The sequence below is a fragment of the Ursus arctos genome, unplaced genomic scaffold, assembly GCF_023065955.2.
Source record: "Ursus arctos isolate Adak ecotype North America unplaced genomic scaffold, UrsArc2.0 scaffold_21, whole genome shotgun sequence".
NCBI classification, from domain to species: domain Eukaryota; kingdom Metazoa; phylum Chordata; class Mammalia; order Carnivora; family Ursidae; genus Ursus; species Ursus arctos.
In genome coordinates, this window is record NW_026622886.1 from 41,068,687 (window position 1) to 41,092,196 (window position 23,510).

The window sequence follows — 23,510 nt, forward strand, 5'->3', positions numbered from 1 at the left end:
GAGACATCCGGATGGAAGTACTGGGAGTTCTTATGAGGTATGACAACACTCATTGTTTTCAATGAACTTTATTTTTCACTTAATGGGAGTTAAATGCCACAATTATGCTGGGTTTTGTCCCAAACTAGGAAGAGTAGCAAAAAAGCGCACACACACACACACACACACACACACCCCTACACTCCTTCAAACCAACGTGCATTTCCCAAGGGTTAAATCCAGAAAAGTTAGAAGCCTAGTCAGGAACATGGGCCAGTGAGCAAACATAGATTTTTCTGATGTATTCAGCATTATCACATCAAGTTTCTGACCCTAATCAACCAAGGTCATGAACAAACGAGTCCTTTTAAAAATTTTATGAAAGAAAGTGCTGTGCATTTTTCTCTCTGGACTCTCTCTCACTTGGAATACAAATGTGGCCTGGCTCTTCCAAGCTTTTGCTGGCAAGGACTTCAGGCCTGAGCACTGAGCTGAGTTCTCAGTCATTTGCTGCCTCCATCAGGATCAGAGAAGAATATTCCTCAATGCATTTCAATCTGTTTAATCCTGAGAGGCTGCAATGACTTTTGGGTCAAAATGAAGCAGAGGGGTCTCTTGGAGATGGAGATATTGTTTATTTGGGTATAAATTTTAATTAGACTTTTTCCCAGATTAAAAAAGATGCACAGGAGTAATGTAGAGAGAGTTCTGTCTTTGGGGTGAGGCTGATATTAGATCCAATTCCCATTCTGCCACCTGTACTGTGTGATTCGGGGCACATCCCTTAACCCCCTGAGCTCACTGGCCTCAGATGTGAGATGGTAGCATGCTCTGTCCCTGACTCCTCCCTCTGCTTTCTAGCCATTTCCTGCTGCACAGTCCTCATCAGGCATATCAGGCCACTCAGGGCTTCTTTCGTCTCTGGTCCTTATTCAAGTCAAGATCCATCTGCCTGAAACAATCTCCCGCCCCTCCTCCATTTTCCAGCCTGACACCCACTCATCCTGCAGGCCTCCCTATAGGTGCCACTTCCTCCAGGAAGTCGTCTTTAACACCATGTCCCTCAGTTGAAGTTTAGGTTGCGTGCCCTCTTAGGAGCCTTCCCTTGAAGCTGAGACTGCTGGCTTTCCTTGTGAACACCATCTGCCACCTACCTATGGCCCTGCAGCCAGAACGCCCAGCAAAGCTTGATGCCTGATCTTCTCCCGCCCCGGCTGATCTAACACGTCCCCTGAACCCCATTTCTGTCCAGTCCCACTCAGAGGCTGACACAAGATTTGCTCTGACTTGCTGTCTTTGAAACCATGTGACCAAGTAACAGTCCTACTGGTCTTTAGTGAAGAAAGATCTAACCCAAATATCCTCCTTTCTTCCTCCTCCCCTCCTATAGGTCAGATTTTCTAAGAATGTATTGGAGATTCACTTCACATCACTTCTCTACTTGGAACCTGCTTCTTAGCACTCTCTTCTTCCCATTCTGCCATGGGCCCCCACCCCTCCTCACTGGTCACCACTGGGAACTCCCAGTCAACCCCCTTTAATGGGTTCTTCTCCCTTCTCCTGGGCTCAGACAACAGTTTGATGTGGGGCTGACCACACCTCAGTCAAGTGCCTGGACCTTTCATTCTACATTGTGTCAACACAGAGGAGTAGAGCTGTTCTGGTCTTGTCTGAACAACTAGGGTAATTCAAGAAACAAACAACACAGATTTTCCTCTTACAAAACTTACATCTGCACACTGCTTGTGATTCTTCCTATGGCCTAAGGAAGAATATCAAAAAAGCAGACTTTTCTCATGGGGTTTCCATCACGGGCACAAACCTATTCCCAAAGAAGCTCTCACTTCTCCAAATGCCTTCTTCTTCCCACTCCCAGAGCAATGACATCAAACTGAAAATCTAACTCACTCCCCAAAAGACCTGATCCTGACCCAGAAGCCGTTACCTTCCCAGTGATACGCTTCTCTAAGTCCGAGTCATTCAGCCTAAGGAAACTCAGAGGCTCTTCCTCAGCAATGGCAGCACACCCTGATTCTAGCGAAGTCTGGACCCCAGAGTAGAAGAGTGCTATGGCTACAAGCAGGATCTCTGGACCCAGGTGACCAGGGCTTGAATCTGGCTCTCATTTTCCCAGCTGTGTGACCTTGGTCATGTTTCTTAACCTCTCTGTGCCTCAGCCTCCTTATTCTTGATACAGTGATAATAATAGTGAAGCTTTACAAGTAGTGCTGCTTTAAAGAGTCAAAACACACACAGAACAGAGCTTAGCAAAGAAGATGTGCTCAGTAAATTTTAGCTACAGCCATATATATAGTTCCCCACTAACGTAGACTTGTCTATTACCTTTTCTGTTTATCTAGCAAGTAATTGTTGAAGCAGACATAAACACATTCACAGACATCTTCTGGGAACAAATATGAATTCCCAGAGATGGTACAATCTGGAAATATTTTTCTGAATGACTCATGAGGAAGTCTCAAAGTGGAGTCAGCACAGAAGATTCACTCCTTATGAACTTTCAACTCACAGATGTCCATTAGGTGCAAATGGAGCTTTTTCTGCTCTCTGCATTTTCACTGAAGCCCCTAAGGTGAAAACAGTAAGTAGCAAGCACCTCCCTCCTCAATCCTATAGGGACCTCCTGGATAGCAAAACTCACTAAAAGGTAGCCCAACTAGTCATTTGCCTCTAGACTACATAAAAGGAGACTAATCTAGTCTAGAGAGACCAGAAAGGAACAGGAGGGGTGCTTTGAGTTCTGATAATATTCTACTTCTTGATCTGGGTGCTTGAATTTTGAAATTCCCAAAGGGAGTTCATTGAAGGGCATTCCTGAGACTAAAGATCATGTGGCTATTCTCATCATTGGAGATCCTGACACATGTCCTTGAAGGCTTAAGGACATAGTACTTGAACAGAGGCCACAGCCCACCTCACATGCAGACCATTTCTGAAGGCAGGAGCCTGCCTTAAGCTGCCCGAGAGAGTGGGCAAAGACAGAAACAACAGGGGAGCATGCTTTCTACATGGTGGAGTATGAATGCATGAGTCCTCATAAGCTTTGTAGACACCATGGAATATGTATTGAAACATCTCGAAAGGACCTCACCCTACAGAGTGGCCTGCCAGAGCAAGGAGACTCCCATAGGAGGAAGTTGGAGAGATGACCACTGGGACAGGAGCTGAGATGGAAGAAAGAAAATGGGTCACAAGAGGTCAGCTGAAGAATGCATCACCCATATCAGGAGCCAGGACAATGCAAAAGTCTCCAAGTGGAGGATCCACAGATGCACATCTGGAAGGCCTAACCCCTTGGCAGTGCCAGCCAAGAAAGAATCAAAAAGAGCCCCAACGACATGAAAAGGCGATTCACCCTTCTTTCACTTTTGCCCCACCCCCCGACCCTGGAGAAACCAAAGGCAGCAAAGCAAATTGAGGAGAGAGAGTGAGTCCGAAATAATATTGCTCAAGCAGACCCTAAAATCAGCCCTCCTTCCCCATTTCAGGACCCTCAGCCAAGGGTCAGGCCGATGCTATGGAAATGGGAGAAGTTCTGAATTGGATCTGGGATCGAAGATTTGATTTAGACTCTATTGAGTCTTTTAATACTTGAAGAGTCACAATTATCAAATTAAGACTTTTTTTTTTAATGGGAAAATGACCAGACTACAGAAAGGGACAGGAGAAGAAAATTGAGCAGCATACCTTTTCAAGGTGGTTGTAGTGGGGAAAATTTGGCAGTTTCCTGTGTGTAGCTGTTGGGCCCAATGCATTCACAAGACATCAGTTAAAACAAAACAAAACATATGCCAAGCAAAATCTCATCAGTCCTACCCTCTACCAACAGATGGTTCTGAGCTCTTGTTTGCATGGGCTTGTCATAAATTGACCTGAGCCTCAGCAAAAAGGTCTTTGTCCTTAAGATTGTTATGAAGGACCTACATGGGTCCTTTCTTTTACCCCTTTTTCTTCCAGCCTGCTGGGCAGAGGACAGTGTACCCTTCAATCACTCCCTGAATCCACAAAAACTTACCCTAAGGACAGAGAGCATTGCTCCTATGGACATCATTAGATTAGATTCGAAATCAAAGTCCCCTCTCAATTTCTTTCTATGGAGAGAGAAGTAGCATTTTGCGTTTTCTGGCCACAAAGACATTGGGTATTTAATTTTGGGCGGAGAAAGAGAGGTACAATTTAGTTGGGGAGAAAAGTAATTCAAGGACCTTTCCCAAGAAATAATATTTTCTCTGAAAGAAGCAAATTTAGAAATTCAAATGACTTCAAAGAGGGCTCCAGAATGGACTGGAATGATCCTCCCTTTCTCAAAACAATAAAACAAACAAAAGCAAACAAACCATAACAAAAACCCCGTACAGTGCCAGTAAATATCAAGAACTCAGCAAGGTGTGGGGCATCCCCGTTCCTCCCTCTTCCCCCTTCTCTACTCTCCTCTCTTTCATTAGGGACAAACTCACGTCATTTCTCATCCTTCATCCCACCTCGTTACTGGCTCCACCATTCTTTAAAAGCAACCCCATTGGTCAGCCATGTCTTCCTTTCACAGAGACTCGGACAAGCAAATACGAACTCCATGTGGAAACCAGGAGAGCCCAGAGGAAAGCGCTGGTCATTTTCTTTCGATTCTCCTGAAAGCTTATGGTCTGGTAGAAATTCTGAGTTTTCTTGAAGGGACTAGAGGAAGCACAGCTGGAATAGCAATATCTAAATAAAAATGCTGCTGACCTGCTGATATTAACTAGTCTAAAAATACCACGAAGCATGTGGTTTTTGTTAGAGCAACAAAGCAGCTATAGTATGACAGGCAGCCTGCCTTCCAAGATTACCCTCATTTACATGATATTATGTTACACGTGGAGCTGGACTCTTGGGATTAAAGAAAAACAAGAGTTCCACACCAAGAGGTGAAATGAAGAGTCAGGCACTCAGCCAAAAGTTTGAGACTACCCAGAAATGACTGAGCTCACAGTCACGTGGTCCCACTCTGCTCAGCACTCTAGTCACACGTCATTTGTTCCATTCATTTGGAACTTCTCACACGTGGCTCTTATCACAGGTAATTGTAGGTAAGATGAGGGCAGAGACCACTTCTTGATCAAAACCGCATCCCACATACCACGTTCCGCATGGTCTTTCGCACCCGTGGAGCTGATAGGCAGCGATGCCAGGGAGCTAGATACAGTATGGGTGGAAAGAACACAGAGTTCTATGTCCCAGACCTGAGTCTCAAGCCTTGATGGCCTCTCTAAGGCTGTTTAACCTTGGGCGAGTTTTCTGCTTCCCCAAGTCTCAGTTTGCTCATCTATAAAAAGAATATTAGCATAAAGGGGAGTTAATGCTATTATATTCAAAGCTAACATTCATTGCGTACTTACAACACACCAAGGATTCCACTTCATGTTGTTACAATGCACTATTTTACTTAATATCCACAGTCCTCTCATGATGAAAGTAGACCAAAGAAGTTACGTAACTTGCAAAGATGACACAACAAGTAAGTGGCTGAGCTGGGATTCAGACTGAGATCTGACTCATGTCAAGGCTTGTGCTCTCATCCACAGAGTTTAAAGTCAACACCTAAATGACTACAACTGGCAAAGACCAAAGTGGTTGAAGGCAGGGACTCTGGGTTCTGCCATTTCCTTGCTGACACTTGTGTGAACTTCAGTTTCCTCATCCGTAACATGGGGACAACAGGACCTACCTCATAGTATGGCTTTAAGGATTAAATGACTGATTATGCATATGGTTATGGGATAATTCCCAGCACACAGAACTGGCTGCTATGTTTACTATCATTATTATGATAAAATGGCTGCCATATCAATGATGATGGAGGCTGGAATAAGAGAATAAAAGAGAATGAGCATGGGAGGCCACTAAATGACTGCTCTGTGGCACTTGTAAAACCCTCATGGGAAACTTGCAGAGATGACTAAGAACAAATTCAAGGGTGCTGAGTTTGTACTTATGCAGATGGAGAAATCCTGGAGATTTTACCATATTTATATGACTCAAGCTGGTAAAACCAGGAGACATCTGGATAAGAAATGCGATGCTAAGGAGATGTGTACCACAGTTATGGCCCCACAGTTGTGGGCCGGAGAGTCAGGCTAGGGCAGTCCACCGATGGCTTGGTCCAGGGTGCACCCCTGGAGGTACCACTCCTGTCTGATGATGTCTCTATGTGAAGTCACATGGTGATCCTGAAGCTGATGTGGCAGTTGATGCATCGTGATGAGCGGACTTGTCCGGTTCATCAACCCCATAAAATCATTTTCAGATCATGCTCATTTTGGAAGACTAGAAGTATCCCTAATGGGAGGCCTCCATGATGATAAGATGTGCCAAAGCTGACCTGGGAACTTCTTAGCAAACTATGCAAACAAGAAAAAAAAAAACAAACGTCTCTTGAAGATGCGATGTGAGGCAGGATTACACGATCAAGTAGAAAATGCAAACCACTTTCAAATCACTTATGGAATCGCTGTCAACATTAAAGCTGTGGAGACTGACCAACTCCCATTTCTCAAATAAGATCTGAAGGAAGAGCTTTTATTTTTTTTATTTTTATTTTTTTTTAAGATTTTATTTATTTATTCGACAGAGAGAGAGAGCCAGCAAGAGAGGGAACACAAGCAGGGGGAGTGGGAGAGGAAGAAGCAGGCTCATAGCGGAGGAGCCCGATGCGGGGCTCGATCCCAGGACCCTGGGATCACGCCCTGAGCTGAAGGCAGACGCTTAACGACTGAGCCACCCAGGCGCCCCTGAAGGAAGAGCTTTTAAGTCTCAAGGTGCAACATTAAGACCAAGAAAGAACCTTTACGATGCAAACCCAGAAACAACTTCGTCTCGGACTGTGTTCCTGGATTTTGGTTCCATGTGTGAATTTCCAGCTGTAACAAAAATGATAAGCAAAAAAGCAAGCACTTTACCTCTTTCCAATTCCTTTTTGCACATATCAGATGGAACCTCAGGTCTATTATTTTAATTTTAATATCCACCACCAGCTAACAGTGTCCTGGGAAATAAAGGCTTATCTTACAGAAGAAAGAAAGAAAGAAAGAAAGAAAGAAAGAAAGAAAGAAAGAAAGAAAGAAAGAAAGAGAGAGAGAGAGAGAGAGAGAGAGAGAGAGAGAGAGAGAAAGAAAGAAAGAAAGAAAGAAAGAAAGAAAGAAAGAAAGAAAGGAGGGAGGGAGGGAGGGAGGGAGGGAGGGAGGGAGGGAGGGAGGAAAGAGAGAAAGAAAGAAAGAAAGAAGAGAAAAAAGAAGAAAGAAAGAAGAAAAGAAAAAAATCTAAATAAGAGGATGACAGGCCTGCTTATGGGAAAGGATCTCAGCCTGAGGATACAATATGTAGAAATGACCAAAGAAGATGGAAAAAAAACAGGAACATAAAGTCCAGCCATACTGAGTCTTATGTCTCCTTACTCAGTGATTTTCAAATTATAGCTTTATTTTGGCAATACTATAAAAGTAATGCTGATAAGCTAGTTACTAAAATCTGGGTATGATATATTTTGATATAGCAAGGAAATAATAAAATTTTATTTTTAAGGCTGTTGATGAAATTTCTCTTAAGGAGAAAGCATCTTTCACTTTGCAAAATGTCTTGGAGAGCCATTTGGTTGTGGAAAAGGAGGCTCTTGAAGTATTTTTCAAAGGAAGACCATTAAGCCAAGGAAAAATATATTTCTCTGCCTAATAATGTAAGCAAAATAAGTTTCCAAGGGCAGACTGTGATGGTGGGGACAGAATAAGATGATAGAAGAAATAGGTAGGTCCAGGGAGGGAGGGAGAGGGTCCAGGACAATGAAATCTGAAGGGTCCAGGAGAAGAGGGCTCAAGAGAAACTCTCACACGGGTAGAAAGAGATGGGAATACCTCAATCTAGAAATCAATAGAAATATCTCATATTTAGTTTTAAAGAATTTGCCATGCTCTGAGGCAATACAATCCCCATTGTCTCAAACTCTTTGTAAAAACGGGCTATCCACAAATGGTATCAAGGGAAAAAGCAACTGTGTTTGAGATTGAGAAAAGAAAAACCACATGAGTCAAGACAGAAGTAAGATTGAGAATTTAGTAGATGCAGAAAGCCTAGAAGAATCACCCCCACCACACCCCAGCCCAGAGAATCTGCCCAGACGGCAGGTAGAAATGTATGCTACATTTCCCTTTACGTGTGTGCGATGGGGCCTCAAGCCATTTTTATTTGAATACCAGTGGTTGGGGTGATCCATAAGCCTGGCGGAATTGGGGAACACCCAGAGAGACGATATCTGGATTAAGTAAGTATCATCTCGCCGGATGCAAAAATCTCCCTTATTAAAGAAAGATTAGGTAGCACCACTGCTTTTCCTGCAGCTGGTGCCATTACCAGAATATTCTAATAATCATTAGGAAAGCAGCTGGTGAAATTCAAATATAGCCTTTCCAGCTAGAAAAATAGTTCTATCTCAAAAGTGATTACTCAGGATACAGCTGCTAGAGCATGATTTCTTTATGTACAGAGAAAACTTTCCTATGAGCTTTTGGGGTGGCAATGGAAAGAAGGAATGAATCTGTGGGCTTGGAAGTCTGCATGACTTTGACAAAGACTTGATTTTAAGGGGAAGTCGCGTTCTTCCTCATGGCCACCTTTCTACTCTGGAAGTGATGGCCTCTGAAAGTCAGTGTATTTTAAAGGTCCGAGAGGCACTTAGATCTGAGAGGTACCTAGCTACAGATCTCACATGGCTGAAAGAAGGTATTTGTTCTCTTAAGATTTCTACATCCAGGATGGCAATTGCTATAGAAAGTTCTGACAGTAACTGTGTGTCCAATCGTTCCACCATGGTCTCATGCAGAATTGCTTTTCAAAATGCACCTGGCCATTTTCATCCTCAAGTCCTTCCAGGGGCCTTTATACTTGTCATCTGCCCTTACTTCCTGCTCTCTCCCGCACTGCTCTTCCAAAGGCCAACGGTGAGCAGCTAAGTGAGAACTGACGGACCTCTCTGGAGTCCTCCCCGGCCTCTGGTATCAGCTGTATTAGGTCCCAGGTGAGAGGTGAGGTAAAGCTGCCATGGGGCCGAAGCGACCAGCAGGTGAAGTGCTACAGTCCTGGGAACTGTGCGGGCCCCGGGGGATCTCTCCTATTCATTTGTATTTACTGCCATTGACAAGGCTCTCTCCTTTGACCCAACTGGGGGCAGCCTTCTCTAAGTCCTCCCTCTGTCCTTAGCTCCCTTAGACCAGTATTAGGAAGACACCTGCTATATCAGTTCAGCAAAAATCCCTCACCCTTGGTACCTGATGACCCTTGAGGTCTGATCAAATTCCTCACCCCCAGCCCCAATGTCGGATCACACTGGCCTGCCTTTGTCGGAGTCCCATCACGTCAGTGTAGCCAGACCGCCCTAGCTTTGATGTTTTCTCTCTGACCCCTGCTCAGCTCCGTGGCTGTACATTTCTACTTTTCCTTGTTGATATTTGGAATCGAACTCCATCTCCCTCCCCTACTGGGAAACTCCCATTGCAGTTTGAGAAAGTCTTCCATCTTGGTCTCTAGCAAGTATCTGAGTAATTTTCCTCTAACACCATCCAGAGTGGCTGATTCCACAGAGCACTTCTGGAAAGGCTGCTTTTGCTGTCCTTCCCAGACCTCTCAGGACTCTGAGCTCCAGGTCCACTCTCTGATTTGGCCTCTAAATCTCTTCTTCATCCTCATTGTTAGTCCCTTGGATCAGGCACTGTTGGCTCTCCTCTGCGCACGAGACTGCTGTTATCTCTGGCCTTCTAATGGTTTCACTACTCGTTCCCAGGTCACTCCACACACACACACACACACACACACACACACACACACACACACCCCATCCTTCCACCCCAATGTCAGAGTAACCTAAACACAGCTCTGACTTTACTCCCCTGATGTCAATCCTTCAGCATCTCTCCACATACACTAAGATACCACCTTGTGTCTAATTCTCCAAACTTTTTTGGCTGTCTAACCCCCTTGCTCAAAAAACCCATTGCTGTTTCACACTCCTGGGCCTGAGGCTTACCCTACTGGGACTATCCATTCTTCTCCCTCTGCCTTTCTAAATGTACTTCTAAAGTCAGCGTAACCATCACCTCCTCCAGGAAGCCTTCCATAACCCTGCCCAGTGTGAAGTGGGGTCCCTCTTGTGCTTGAAAGAATCCTGAAGATGACTGGATAGGTGGCTTGGTGAACTAAGCCCCTCACACATACATCCTGCAGAAATCGGAAGTGACTGTGATATCTGCAAGGAGTGTATTCTCACCAAGGCCGCATTGGGAAAATCAGAACAGGGAGTGATCCGATGGACATGGATTCTCAGTGATGCCCATGACTCATGGAAACCCACTCAGACTGACGGTGTTGTGGTGCCATCCCATAAGGCTATGGAGAGTCTCAAGTGGGGCCCTACCAAGCCCTATAAAACCCTGACCGCATCATCCCCAAAGTCCAACATCATTAACTTAAGTGGCTTGGCAAACCAGCCCGTAACAAACCATGCCTCCCGTATTAACATCCTGGCTCCTCCCGCACACCATCACAGTCCTGCTACATTCTGCGCTGGTCCATGGCGCATGGCCACGTGCTGCGGCTGCGCGGTGGTGATCCACGGCAGGTGGGGAGCGTAGCGTCAGTTCTGTCACGGGAGCTGAAGGAACAAAAAACAGCAGGTTGGCCAGAGCCTATGGCAATGTTCTCATGGAATCCTAGTTAATCTAACGTGTCAGATACACATTAATCTGTTACAGCATTTAGTGGCCTGAGATTTGTCTTAGTTGCATTTCTTGTCAATCAAGCTATAAATTCCTTGGGAGCAGAGGCCATGTTTCCTTCAGCTTTGTATCTCAAGGAATTCTACTGGATAAGCAGTCAATAAACTTTCTGTAGAGGGAGGAATGAAACTGAACTATGAATTCCATGAGGGCAGGGTCCATGCCACGCATCCTCCTAACACCTAACACAGTGCCAACACTGAATAAGTCAGATGTGCTCAATTAGGAGTCTCCAAAGGTAAAGGTATATGTGTATATATTTTCACATTTTTCACATGTGGTATTTATGACATATTGACAATATCGGCAATATTGTAAAAATTCTAAACTATAACATTATACTCAAATTGCTGTTACAGCAGGAATTACATTACTTTGGTGTAGAAGTGCTTCTTTTAGCAAATGACAACCTGTTCTGATTCGTTGCTTTTTATATACAGATTTATTCTATATGTGAAACAAATTCATAATTGTTTAGTATGATGTTTTGGTAAGCAAAATCTTTCACACGGAAAAGAAAAAGATGTTCATAGTACCCAATAGTTTGATAGCCAGTGTCATGCAACTCAATTGTGAAGAATTAGACATCGCTAATATTTACTTTTATCAAAAACTGTGATCAGAACTACTGTGTCAGTTATACAGACATGGCTTACACAAAGTGGATGGAGAAAAATCGGAAGAGGAAGTAAAACTTTCAGTTACTCCAGATGCATGGCAGAAAAGCAGGAACAAAGCAAAGTCTTCATTCATTCATAGTTGATACCAGAAAACACTTTACTGGCCTTCGTGAAATCCTCCCTGGAAGAGTACCAATATGGAGGGTAAATGAATCCTACTTGTTCACTTCCTGCTTGTTTGACCAGAAATTTCTGCATGTGCTGTTGTATCAGTCAAGACACTGTCAGTTTCAAATGACAAATATCCAACTCAAATTAGTTTGCCCCAAATGTCCATTTATTCGTTCTTATAATTGAAAAGATGAGGAGGAATAGGTTTGAGTTCAGGTATAGCTGGATCCAGGACATCAGATTATGTCATTAAGATGCAATTGCTCCATCTCTGCCTTTAAACTCTGCTTCAATCCTCCGTAAGCAAGTTTTCTCTCCTTGCTAGCCCAGATTATTTCAGTAGGTACAGACTTAAATGGCTCTTTGCTCTTGCAGTCTTCAGAAGGAGGGAACTCCTGTCTGTTAGCCCCTAATGTGACTTTGAATGGCTCTGCTTGAGTTATATGTCCACCTCAAGACACATTACCGTATCGGAGAGATGGGGTGGGCTTGTCCAGTCTGGCTCAGATGCCCAACCCTCAGGAAAATCTCTGTGTGAGTGACAGACCACCAAACATCTGTGGGAGGGGAATTTCCCAACAGAAAGATGCTGGGCAGACAGAAGAGTTGCTTACACACCAACGGCAAGGTCTGTGTGGAGTGTCTCCTCAACAACCCTGTCTGCAACCTCTCTACATATGACCAAGTCATATATTGTTCCCTGAAAAATTTCCTCCCAGGTCCAGTGCAAAACAAAGCAAAGCAAAAAAAACAAGACAAATCTATTTGTAGTTGGAAAAGCCATGCGATTCCAGGCACTGTAATAAGCTAAAAGGCTTTTAGCTCAACTTCTCACAAATACTTGCTCAACCTTGATGCCTCAGTTTCAGCAAAAAAAGTAGCTGTTCTTTAAAACAGATTTACCTCTTCAGCTGAGATGGAGATGCTAAGACAGGATAATTTAAGAACTGGAAAGAGCCAAATAACAGTTTTCATCAGGGGAATAAAATAGCATCGGTTCTCTGGATTGGACGCCACCCAAGAAAAGCCATTACCCAGCAGTGACACGTGAAAGATCTGCTTTGATTTCATGCGGGAGAGTATTTAGCAGTGTCAAGACAAAACATGACAATTCCCATGGGCTGTCAAAAACGCCATTATAAGCACAACCCTGAAAAAAAACAAATCCACTCCCATTGCAAATGTCACCAAGCTTTTGATGGAAAATGGATACATTTGCCAGCTTAAAAGAATAAAGAGAAGTCTGGAAAGAGTGAAAGAAGTGGGGGGAGGGAGGGAGGGCAGGAGGAGGAGAAGAAGGAAGGGAGGAAGGAAGGAAGGAAGGAAGGAAGGAAGGAAGGAAGGAAGGGAGGGAGGGAGGGAGGGAGGAAGGGGAGAGAGAGTGGGAGAAAGGTGACCTTTTAGCCTACATCAGATGCATGTGCAAGTGTAATGGTTAAGAATTCAAGCTTTGATCAGAAACAGGAAGACAAATACTGTGATGATCTCACTTATATGTGAAATAATAAAATGGTCCAAATCATAGAAGCAGAGGGGCTGCGGGGAGCGGGAAATGAAGAGGTGATGGTCAAGGATATAAATTTTTTGTTTTGCATGATGAATAAATTCTGGATATCAGCTATACAGCATAGTACCAGTCTGTAGCCAACAATGCTGTATCATATGCTTAAAATTCGCTAAGTGGGTACATCTTATGTGAAGGGTTTCTGCCACAGTCATAATAATGATGATAGTGACAGTGATAGTAATCAGGGGGGCAGGAAGAAAGTTGGGGAGGTGATGAATGATGGTCGTGGCCTTCACGGTGGTGACGGTTTCGCGTGTGTGTACTTATCCTTAAACTCATCCACTGATACGCACTAAATATGAACAGTTTTTTGTTTTTATATCAGTCATACTTCAACAAAATGGTTTTTAAAAAAACCTGATCGCCTCAGAGAGTGATTGCTAAGGGGCTCAGGGTTCCTTTTTGGGGGTGATAAAAATGTTCTAGAAGAGATGATAGTGTTGGTTGCACAACTCCGTAAATAGAGTAAGTCACTGAATTGTACACTTTAAATGGGTGACTTATATGATATGTGGATTAAATCTCAATAAAGCTATTTAAGAAAAAATATTTTGATTTAAAAAAAAAGAAAGAACACAGGCTCAGATATGAGATCAGGCTCAGGCCCTGCCACTTAACTGTTACCTTAACTTGGTTGCTTAACCTCCGTGTGTCTCAGATTCTTCATCTGAAAATCAAGGAGAAAAATAATAGTGCCGTTCATGCTTAAAAGCAGAATGCCCAATAGTGCTGAGGCAGCGCCCACGCAGAAACGCAGGAAATGCTCAGTAAATTAGATCCGGTGTCATTACAGGCTGGTGGAGACAGTGTATCCTGGAGCTCCATGGAAGATATTTCCTGTACAGAGGAGTTATTTAAATCCATCCACTTAAAAATACCTAGCTAGAAATCCTGAATAGGCTTTGCCTCTGTATTTCATAGAACAGCAAACTGTGAATAAAAATACACTCTTGTTTGACACCTGGAAACTAGGAATGACATCTAAAGAATCTTCAGCATGATTGAGTTGGACTTTTTGCAGAACACTAGAGGTCCCTCTTGGCACTGAATCTTCCAGTCCTCCTGACACAGAATTCAGAGTGACAAATTTCTACTTCAGCCCCACTAGATGTCTCTTTAATAAAGTTCAAGACAGTCAGCGCCCTGGCATCAAGTTGGTGCCCAGAAATCATCACACAGAAAGGACACGGCTTTAAGTAACCAGTTTGCCTGAGTGTGGACACGTGGTAGAAACCACCTTCTGCTGCCACACATATGATCCTGATAGAAGAAGTCGTTTCTTTTCCAGAAGCATTTTCGGGTATTAAGATATGGGGGAAGCAAAGGTGACAATGATGATTCGGGGTTAATTAGGAATCATAGAGGGTATTTGGAAGCCAAAGGGGAAGTGCTCTCTAAGAAATTAAAAAGAAAGTTGCTCTCAGAGTTCAATGATCAAATCAACAGAGGTGTTAGAGATATGCAGTTACCTTAACAAAATAAAGCAGCTCACAGCCCAGGGCAGGGCTTGGCTCTGTGTTGGTGGGAGGGATTGATGCAATAAAAGAAAAACAATGTTCCTCTGGCCGTTGGTCATCCAAGGAAAGCTGGAGAGAGTGACAGAGGCATGTTGTGGTAATATAGCAGAGAAAGAGATTCCCAGGCCCTGGTTCTGTGGCAGAGTAATCCCCACTGAGAGATTGGGCCATCTCACTATGGACCATCTCACATCATCAGAGCCCATCCTGACCAACAAGGCTTCTGAAGGTCATTGGAGCTCCTGTGTCCATCTGCCAACAGGGAGAGAAGACGCTGCTTAAGTCACATGGGTGAGAGTTCTAGTCCATGTGACAGATCCATTTCTCATTCTGAACTTTACGTCTCACGTTCTGGCATATTTTTTAACCCCTTCTGAATTTGGTAGTGTGAGTTAGCCTCCCCAAGCCTCATGAACTCAAGGACCTTAACAAGACTGACATGCCTACCCTATAAGGCAGAGAGGGTCATGCCCTGGGTTGAGGTGTATTCCCCAAAGTAATTCTACCTGTTAAGACATTTCCATGGGTTATGAGCTAGCTCCCAGAAATACATGTCATCCATACTTTGGATTCCCAATTTACATGGTCCTGAATCTTATTTTGCTGTGAAGTTCATTGTTTTTCAGTATCAACAAACACTGGGCATGGAGACAATGCCCTCCATGACGTTATTGATGGAGGAGCTTTCCTAGAGGAAGATGCTAAAGGATTATACAATGCTTGCATTCTTTGGGCCTTCTTTCTTATTATCAGAGGACAACAACTCTAATAAGCTCTTGGCTAACACCAAGTTAAATAGCCACAGCCAGGCCGACCATAGAAATATATTCGCTCATTCTGCAAATATGGAGTGTGCGCTTGTCACTGCCAGATGCTCTCCCCAAACCAGGAAGGCAGCAGTGAATTAAACCAAACTCTTGCCCTTGGGGAGCTATTAGTTATGGTTGCATAAACATGACTAGTAAACAAGCACATAACTAACGTACAGAATGCACTCCCATTGTGATGAGTGCAGTGCCCAAAAAAAAAAAAAAAAAGGCAAGGAAGAAGCACCAGAATGGCAGGTGATGAAAGTGATCAGGGTAGGGGCGCCTGGGTGGCACAGCGGTTAAGCGTCTGCCTTCAGCTCAGGGCGTGATCCCGGCGTTATGGGATCGAGCCCCACATCAGGCTCCTCCGCTATGAGCCTGCTTCTTCCTCTCCCACTCCCCTGCTTGTGTTCCCTCTCTCGCTGTCTCTATCTCTGTAGAATAAATAAATAAAACCTTAAAAAAAAAAAAAAGAAAAAGTGATCAGGGTAAGCTGCCCTGGGGTAGAATCTGAAGGAGGCAAGGGAGCCAGCCTCGTAGAGAAGATTATTCCAGCAAAGTACAGCAAGTACAAAAGCCCCCAGGGTGAAAGTGTGTCTGGAGCATCCATGGGGCTTGTAGGGAGTGCGTGAGAGAGAGAAGAGAAGCTAACATCACAGATATAAGGTTGGGAGAGGGAATTTGATTAAGCTGGGCATTTTGGAAATGTAAACATAACCCAAAATTATTTTTTTATTAAATTCAATTAGCCAACGTACAGTACATCATTAGTTTTTGATATAACGTTCAATGATACATTAGTTGCGTGTAACACCCAGTGCTCAATCACATAACCCAAAATTTAAATTCTGCTAATAATTATCCTCATTTCACAATCCAGGCTGGGTTTTGCCACAAACACACATGCGTTAAGAACGTGTGTTGTGACTACTTTTTAGTGGAACAGAGGGAATGGCTGTGTGCGGCATATGTCCTGCCCACGTGGGGACCGTCTATGGCTCTTCCCCTCTAAGCTCCTGGCTTCACATCCCTGGGGTGGCTCTTTCCACACAGTTGTGTAATTACTTGTCTGCTTGTCTGTCTTCCCTCCCATGATGAGTGACTTTAGGGCAAGAGCTTCACTCATTTCTGTAACTCCAGTATAAGCGAACTGCAAGGCACAAAACGGGCGCTCGGCAAGAAACCTCTCATTTAAATTGAACTTATTTTGAAGTTATTTTATACTTGGGCAACAGCTACTTTTTCAATTTTTAAAGAAAAATTTTAATCCACATCTACTCTTGATAAGTATAAATAACACAGTAGAGGCACCTACTGTCGGGTAAGCATCAGACTCTTGATTTCAGCTCAGGTCATGATCACAGGGTTCTGGAATCGAGCCCTGTGTCAGGCTCTATGCTGGGTGGGGAATCTGCTTGGGATTCTCTTCCTCTTTCTCTTCCCCTCTCCCCCCATTTGCGCTCTTTTTCTTTCTCTCTCTCTCTCAAAAATAAATAAATAAATCTTTTAAAAAATAACACAGTGAATCACTTCCATAAGCTCAACACACATTATTTTAATGTGGAAATAATATGTAATGGGGATAGCAGGCTTTGGATCAATGAATTGACCGAAATGTTGAAAATTGAAGTGGGAGCGCGGAAGTAATCTGCTTGTTTCTCGGGGTAGCTGATTGTATTTCCACTGCACACACAATCACGATAAACAAAAGGCCCTGCCCTCCAACTTGTCATGGGTACAGCGGCATCACGACTACAGACCTAAGTCAGACAGACATGGGTTCTACTCCCAGCTCTATTATTTATGAGCCAGGTGACATTGGGCAAGTTACTTAACCTCTCTGGTCCTCAGTTTTCTCATCCATAAAAAAGGGGTCACAATAATATCATCCGCAGAAAAGTCTTAAGTGGAATAAATGATCTAATCAGTGGAAAGCACCCAACATGATTCCTGACAAAGCATCCCACCTGATGTTATTCTAATGGACAGAAAAGCCAGTGTTCCATATTTTAGCATGCTCTCCAGCTTTCGTTTGGTTTTCCTAATTTCCATAATTGCCACTGGTTTTAAAAAAGAAAATTGTGTTAATGGAGCACTACAGACCAACATCTACAGAAACAGATGCTTGAGCTGGTCCATAAGGCCTTCTCTGCAATTCCAGAAGACAGAAAGACAAAAATGTGAAAGCTCTTTCTCAAGTTCCTTGGAAGTAAAATCCAAGCTGACCTCAATCACGTGGCTCTACGCCCTCACCGGAACGCGTGGGAAAATCGATTTCATCGTTATGTATTGCACTGGACCGTGGATAGCCACAGTTTTGCTGCAAAAATATGGATGTATTTGGTTATGAGGTATGGCCCCCGATTCTGCTGGTGTATTTCATCATACATGGTAGATGGTCCGTGTTGCTTTTCTAAACGCCGCGAACGTCTGGATTGTGAAACGCATGTGGCCACCAGGGTTTCAGGTGAGAGCTGTGGGCCTGCAGCCGGGCAGCCCTGGGAGGCAGGTCCTGCACCTGGCTTACGTGCTGGGATTGCCCGAGGTCCTCGGATTGCCCGAGGTCCTCATTTCTGCCAACGAGGGCTTGGATGGCCCAGACGCCAGTCAGCAAAGAGGTCCGGCTTCGGAGCCGCCAACTTCCCCAAAACAGGATGGGAGAAAATGCCTTTCTGAAGGACGGTCGTTGCTTCCAGTCACATGTAGTGAAAGCTATCTTCAGTGGACCTCGGCTCTCGTTTCCCTTCCTAGGGGACCCCGAATACCAGGATGGTAGCTGCTTCTCACCAGCTGCGGACACTCAACAGCCCTCGTGCTCTGGGTGTGGTCCCTGGCACCAACCAGCACCAGCCAGGTAGTTAAAAAAGCAATAGCGCGTCTCACATTTCACAAGCTTAAATACTCACAAGATCACCTGGCCTTTATACGCAGCTTTCAGACGTTTGTGTGACTGGATGATGGATTTCCTCGTGAGCGTCATCACTGACCATGGCTGTGTGCTGCGGCCGAGCTCGGTAGCTGTGATCGGGGGAGGACGCGAGCGGCGACAGGAAGCCACACACCTGGGAGCTCTCACACCTCCAGGACTCTGTAGCTGGTGTGGAGCTGGGACAGGGGTGAGAGGGTGTGTGAGTGACTGTAAGGAACTTAGCCTGCCACTGTGGTTGGAAGATATTCTCATTAAGATGCCTCAGGCATGGCAGTCACCCCGGAGAGCCACCATTCCGACCATATCCTCTTATTTCCTATTGTCTTAGGTCTCAGCTAATTCAGTAATGGTTAACACCTGGCCCCCTTGGCCTGGGCCAAAACTTTCTCCTTTGGGGGGGGGGGTAGGGTGGGGAAGGAGGCAGTAACGTTGTCATAATAAACAAAATTATTGGGACAATCAGATGTGACTAATATCTGTAGATTCAATAACACTATTATATATTAGTTTGCTGGTTTTGATCGTTGTACTGGGATCATGAAGACGATAATCTTATTTTCAAGAAATGCACACTGAAGTGTATGAGGGCAAGGAGACGAGATAAAAATCCAGATCTACAAAATTAGCCTCTCCAGAAGGGAAGCCCAGACACAGGCATCTGTAGAAAATAAGCCAGGGGATTTTCAGGCACACTAAGGTTTGAGAAGCAATGAAATATATATCATTGCTCCTCAACGTGCGCTCTGCTCACTGCGGCTCTGGCCTCACCTGGGAGCTTGTTAGAAACATGGAGTCTCTGACCCCACGAAGACGGACTGCAGCCGAACCTGCATCTTTAATACGATCCCCAGGCGAGTTCTTGCACCTTCAAGTATGAGAGGCCCTGATCCAGATCACCTGCTTACAAATGCAGGTGTTAGAGGGGCACAAAACTCATTTACCAGGGTTTTTTTTAAAGGCGTTTCTTTGCTCTTCTCCCTGGTTGCCTTCAGACGCCAGGAGCAAGGAAGGATGGGGAGAAGGGCAGCCTCAGCAGACATAGACATCGTTTGTAACTTCTGCCGCTCTCCACTCGGCTTCGATGGGAAATTTACGGCTATTTCACAAATGTCAGCACAGTCCATCAGGGCAACACTCAGTGTTCTCCCGTCCAGACTTACAGCCTGGGTGGGACATATCGCCCCCGACAGACAGGTCGGATGCCGCCCCTGCTGGATACTGAGACTTGGCATAGCAGTTCTCGCCATGGAGGTGGAACTACAAGCTGACTCAGGCACAGGGAAAGGGCCATTCCCCGTTCCAAAGACTCAGCATTTCAGTAAAAGCAGCTTATGAAATGGATCTAGATTGTGACACAAAACAAAACAAAAAACTCCTCTTGCCTCAAAACAGGTGAAGCAGAACTGATCTTCCGGTGCTGAGGATGAGACTTTTCTAGTGACTGTGAAGCATTACTTCTCAAAGAATATTCCAAAGGACACTAGCCTAATAGATGCCCCTGGAGCAACGGACCCCATCACTAAATAAGGAAACACTCTATTTGGAACACCGCAGTTGGAAATGCTATGTTTTCTATTTCTCCTCTTGGAAACTGAAGATGTACATTAGCATATTAAATGCTCTGAGAAGTCCTGCATTTAAAAAAAAAAAAGTTCTGCCTTGCACGCTTTCCCAAATGTATTCTTTGATGTGATTCCTTTTTCATCCAGTACTCATTAATATTTTCTAGAACTAATGTTCCAAGGGGAAACTGAGGGAACGTACAATGGAAAATTTATACACAAAGGAAGAACTCAATGAGTTCCATAAATGGAAGTCAAAAGGAGAAAGAATGGCGGTTGTGAAGCACATCTAAAAATATTGACATAGGGCCTCTGCACATGGGAACTGGGCTTCCATTCCCTGCCAGGAAACTGCCATAGGGATAGAGAGGCTCCTTGGGTCCTAAACAGAAGAGAAGCAGTATTTCTTGTCTGCCTTAGAGTGAAGACTTGGATGACTAGTGAGCTTCCAGAAGAGCCATCTGCCATCTTCCCCCTCCTACAACCCCCTATCCACTCCACCACCAAATCCTACTTTCCTTCTCAGCATCCCACAGCTCATGCGTCCACAGCCCCCACCCTGGCTCCAGCTCCCTGGACCACTGAATAGTCTATTCATGGGTTTCCCTACTTCCACTTTTATCCCCCTAATGTGCTGCCCACATGGCAGTACACTGTTTAAAATCTTCCCAGAGCTGCCCCTCGTCGGGAAGAAAGCAGGAAGATCACACAGGCCTGGCACGGCATTTTCCAGCTAACTCATCTCGATTGATCCCCCCGCTCATTCTCCTGCTCCAACAGTATGGGTCTTCTCCTGTGTTCTCACACCTGGATTCTCCTTCCCATCTCTGTTTTGCCTATTCATTCTTCAGATCACTATGTAAAAATCATTTCCTCCAGGAAGCCTTCCTTGATTTGATCATCTAGGTCAGGGCTATTTAAAGTCAATCCACACAGATCAGTGCCAGTCCACAAGCTATCTGCAACGAGATAAATGCAAAAATTGAGAAATAAGCATTTAGAAACCTTTCTAGTGGGGCGCCTGGGTGGCACAGCGGTTGGGCGTCTGCCTTTGGCTCAGGGCGTGATCCCAGCGTTCTGGGATCGAGTCCCACATCACGCTCCTCCGCTATGAGCCTGCTTCTTCCTCTCCCACTCCCCCTGCTTGTGTTCCCTCTCTCGCTGGCTGTCTCTATCTCTGTCAAATAAATAAATAAAATCTTTAAAAAAAAAAAAAAGAAACCTTTCTAGTATTTTAATATTACAATGGTATCCAAGCACCTGATGAGTAGACTAATCTTGTTGAAAAGGGTAAAGACCAGTCCAAGTGCCAGGACGCCTGGGTGGCTCAGTCGGTAAAGCGTCTGCCTTCAGCTCAGGTCATGATCTCAGGGTCCTGGGATCAAGTCCTGCATCGGGCTCCCTGCTCAGTGGGGAGCCTGCTTCTCCCTCTGCCTGCTGTTTCCCCTGCTTGTGTGCGTTCTCGCTCTCTGACAAATAAATAAATAAAACCTTAAAAAAAAAAAAAGAAAAAAAGAAACCCACCAGTCCAAGTGCCATCGGTCTTATGACACCGAGTGCCACTAGTTTCGGTCCATGACAGATTAGAGAGGAAAACTGATCCTCCAGCACACAGGGTTCGAGAAGTACCGGTCTAGGTCACATTGCCATGTTATACACATATTCATGGTACCAACTACCTTCCTTTCGAAGCATTTATCACAAGTGGCAATTTTACATAGATTTTCTTTTTTACACTGTCTCCTACACAGACACCTAGCTTCACGAGAGCAGGCACCTGTTGCCGCTCGATGTCCCAGCCTAGCACAGCGCCTGGCACATAGCTGATAATAAATGTGTCTCATTAATAAGGGGAAAGAGTGAGCCTTATTGATTTTAACTGTATCACCTCAATACCAATTTTTGTACTTCCCGAGTCACCTACAGTCTATCTACGAGGATGGGAGAGTGGCGGGGGGGGGGGGGGGGTATTGAGAGGGAAATGTGAGAGTAATTATTCTATTCCATGAACTCGGCCACACCCTTCCATCGTGCTCCAATGGTATGATGAATTTAAAATGCAAAGCGGACAGTGTTGCTTTAATGAGTACAAGAGAACATTCTGTCTCGGGTAGCTCAGATCTGGAACTTTCTACGGTTACACATCACAGGTGTTTTGTTTGATATTTATGTCACTCTAATTAACATCAGAAAATATGCTTAAAAAAAGAAAAAAAGGGAATATTCTTGCCCTTCCAGGAACAGAGCTGGACCCAGGAGCGCTTTCTGCGGTGTCGTGTTTCCTCATACAGCTCTCCCCTCCGCGCCTTTGTTCCCAGCTGTTTTGCTGATACAACGGAGAGAAAGAGACCTCGTGAGCTGGTGTGACTCGGACAGCTTGACTTCTGGCAGCTGCTGGACCTTGGAGCATAATTTCCTCCCTCATGGGTTATCAGAATCAAACACCCCTCACTAATCAGGATTTCAAAGGATGCAGATATCCAGTTTAATTTCAGAGGATTATTCCAAAACAGCTCGGGGTAGGACATTCGGACGTTGAGCCCCCTAACTGTTCCCTCCAACAGGCATCAGAGGCGGCTGGAATCTCGAACTTTTTCCAGGAAAGAAAAGAGATTTCAATATAAAAGAGCAGTGGATGGCGTCAGACAGCCTTGTAGCCCCAGCACTGGGAAAGGTACCTAATCCCCCTGGGCTTTTACTTCCTCCTATGTTAAAAAAAGAGGTTTTGACCAGGTGACCTCTCCAATCTCATCTAGCTCTGAAGTTCTCTGGCTGTAATCTCTAAGGCCTCTTCTTGCTCTAAAATTTGGGAACTGAATAATTCAAATTCCTCTCGGCCACAAGCATCAAGAACCCTTGCCTCGATTTGGTATTGAAAGAGGTGGCAAAGGTTATATTTAGACAAAGGACTTACCTTTTGCTGCTCACTGAGTTTCAATTTTCTTCTGAAGAGTCTGCAATACAACCTCATGCCAAGTATCGTGAAAACAAAATTGTTTACAAAATCCCATGACTCAGAGATCTCACACTGTTCCATAAATGGAAGTGTATATACTAATATTATTCCCCAAAACAGTGTGCCTGGGAAAAGGGTTCCAGGATCAAATACTGTCTGCAGTACTGAACTCAGTACCTTCTTGTCGATGTACCACCTTGCAGACGAGCAGATGAAAGCATCGCACCGCCTTCCCTGGAGAAAACCTCTTGAACTTGGCTTGCCTTAGCATTTCTCAACACTGAACCACAGAAGTCTATTTCTTGTCCCTCTGAAACATTTATTTTTTTTTTTTATCTTTTATTTAGTTATTTGAGAGGGAGAGAAATGGCGAGAGCATGAGTGGGAGGCAGGGAGAGGGAGAAGCAGACTGTCTGCTGAGCAGGGAGCCCGACGCAACCTGGGGCTCGATCCCAGGACCCTGGGATCATGAGCTGAGCTGAAGGCAGACGCTCAACTGACTGAGCCACCCGGTCCCCCCCCTGAAACATTGATTATCATTTTCCAAACTAGGGCTCCACGAAACCTACTTAGGAAAGGCTACTCT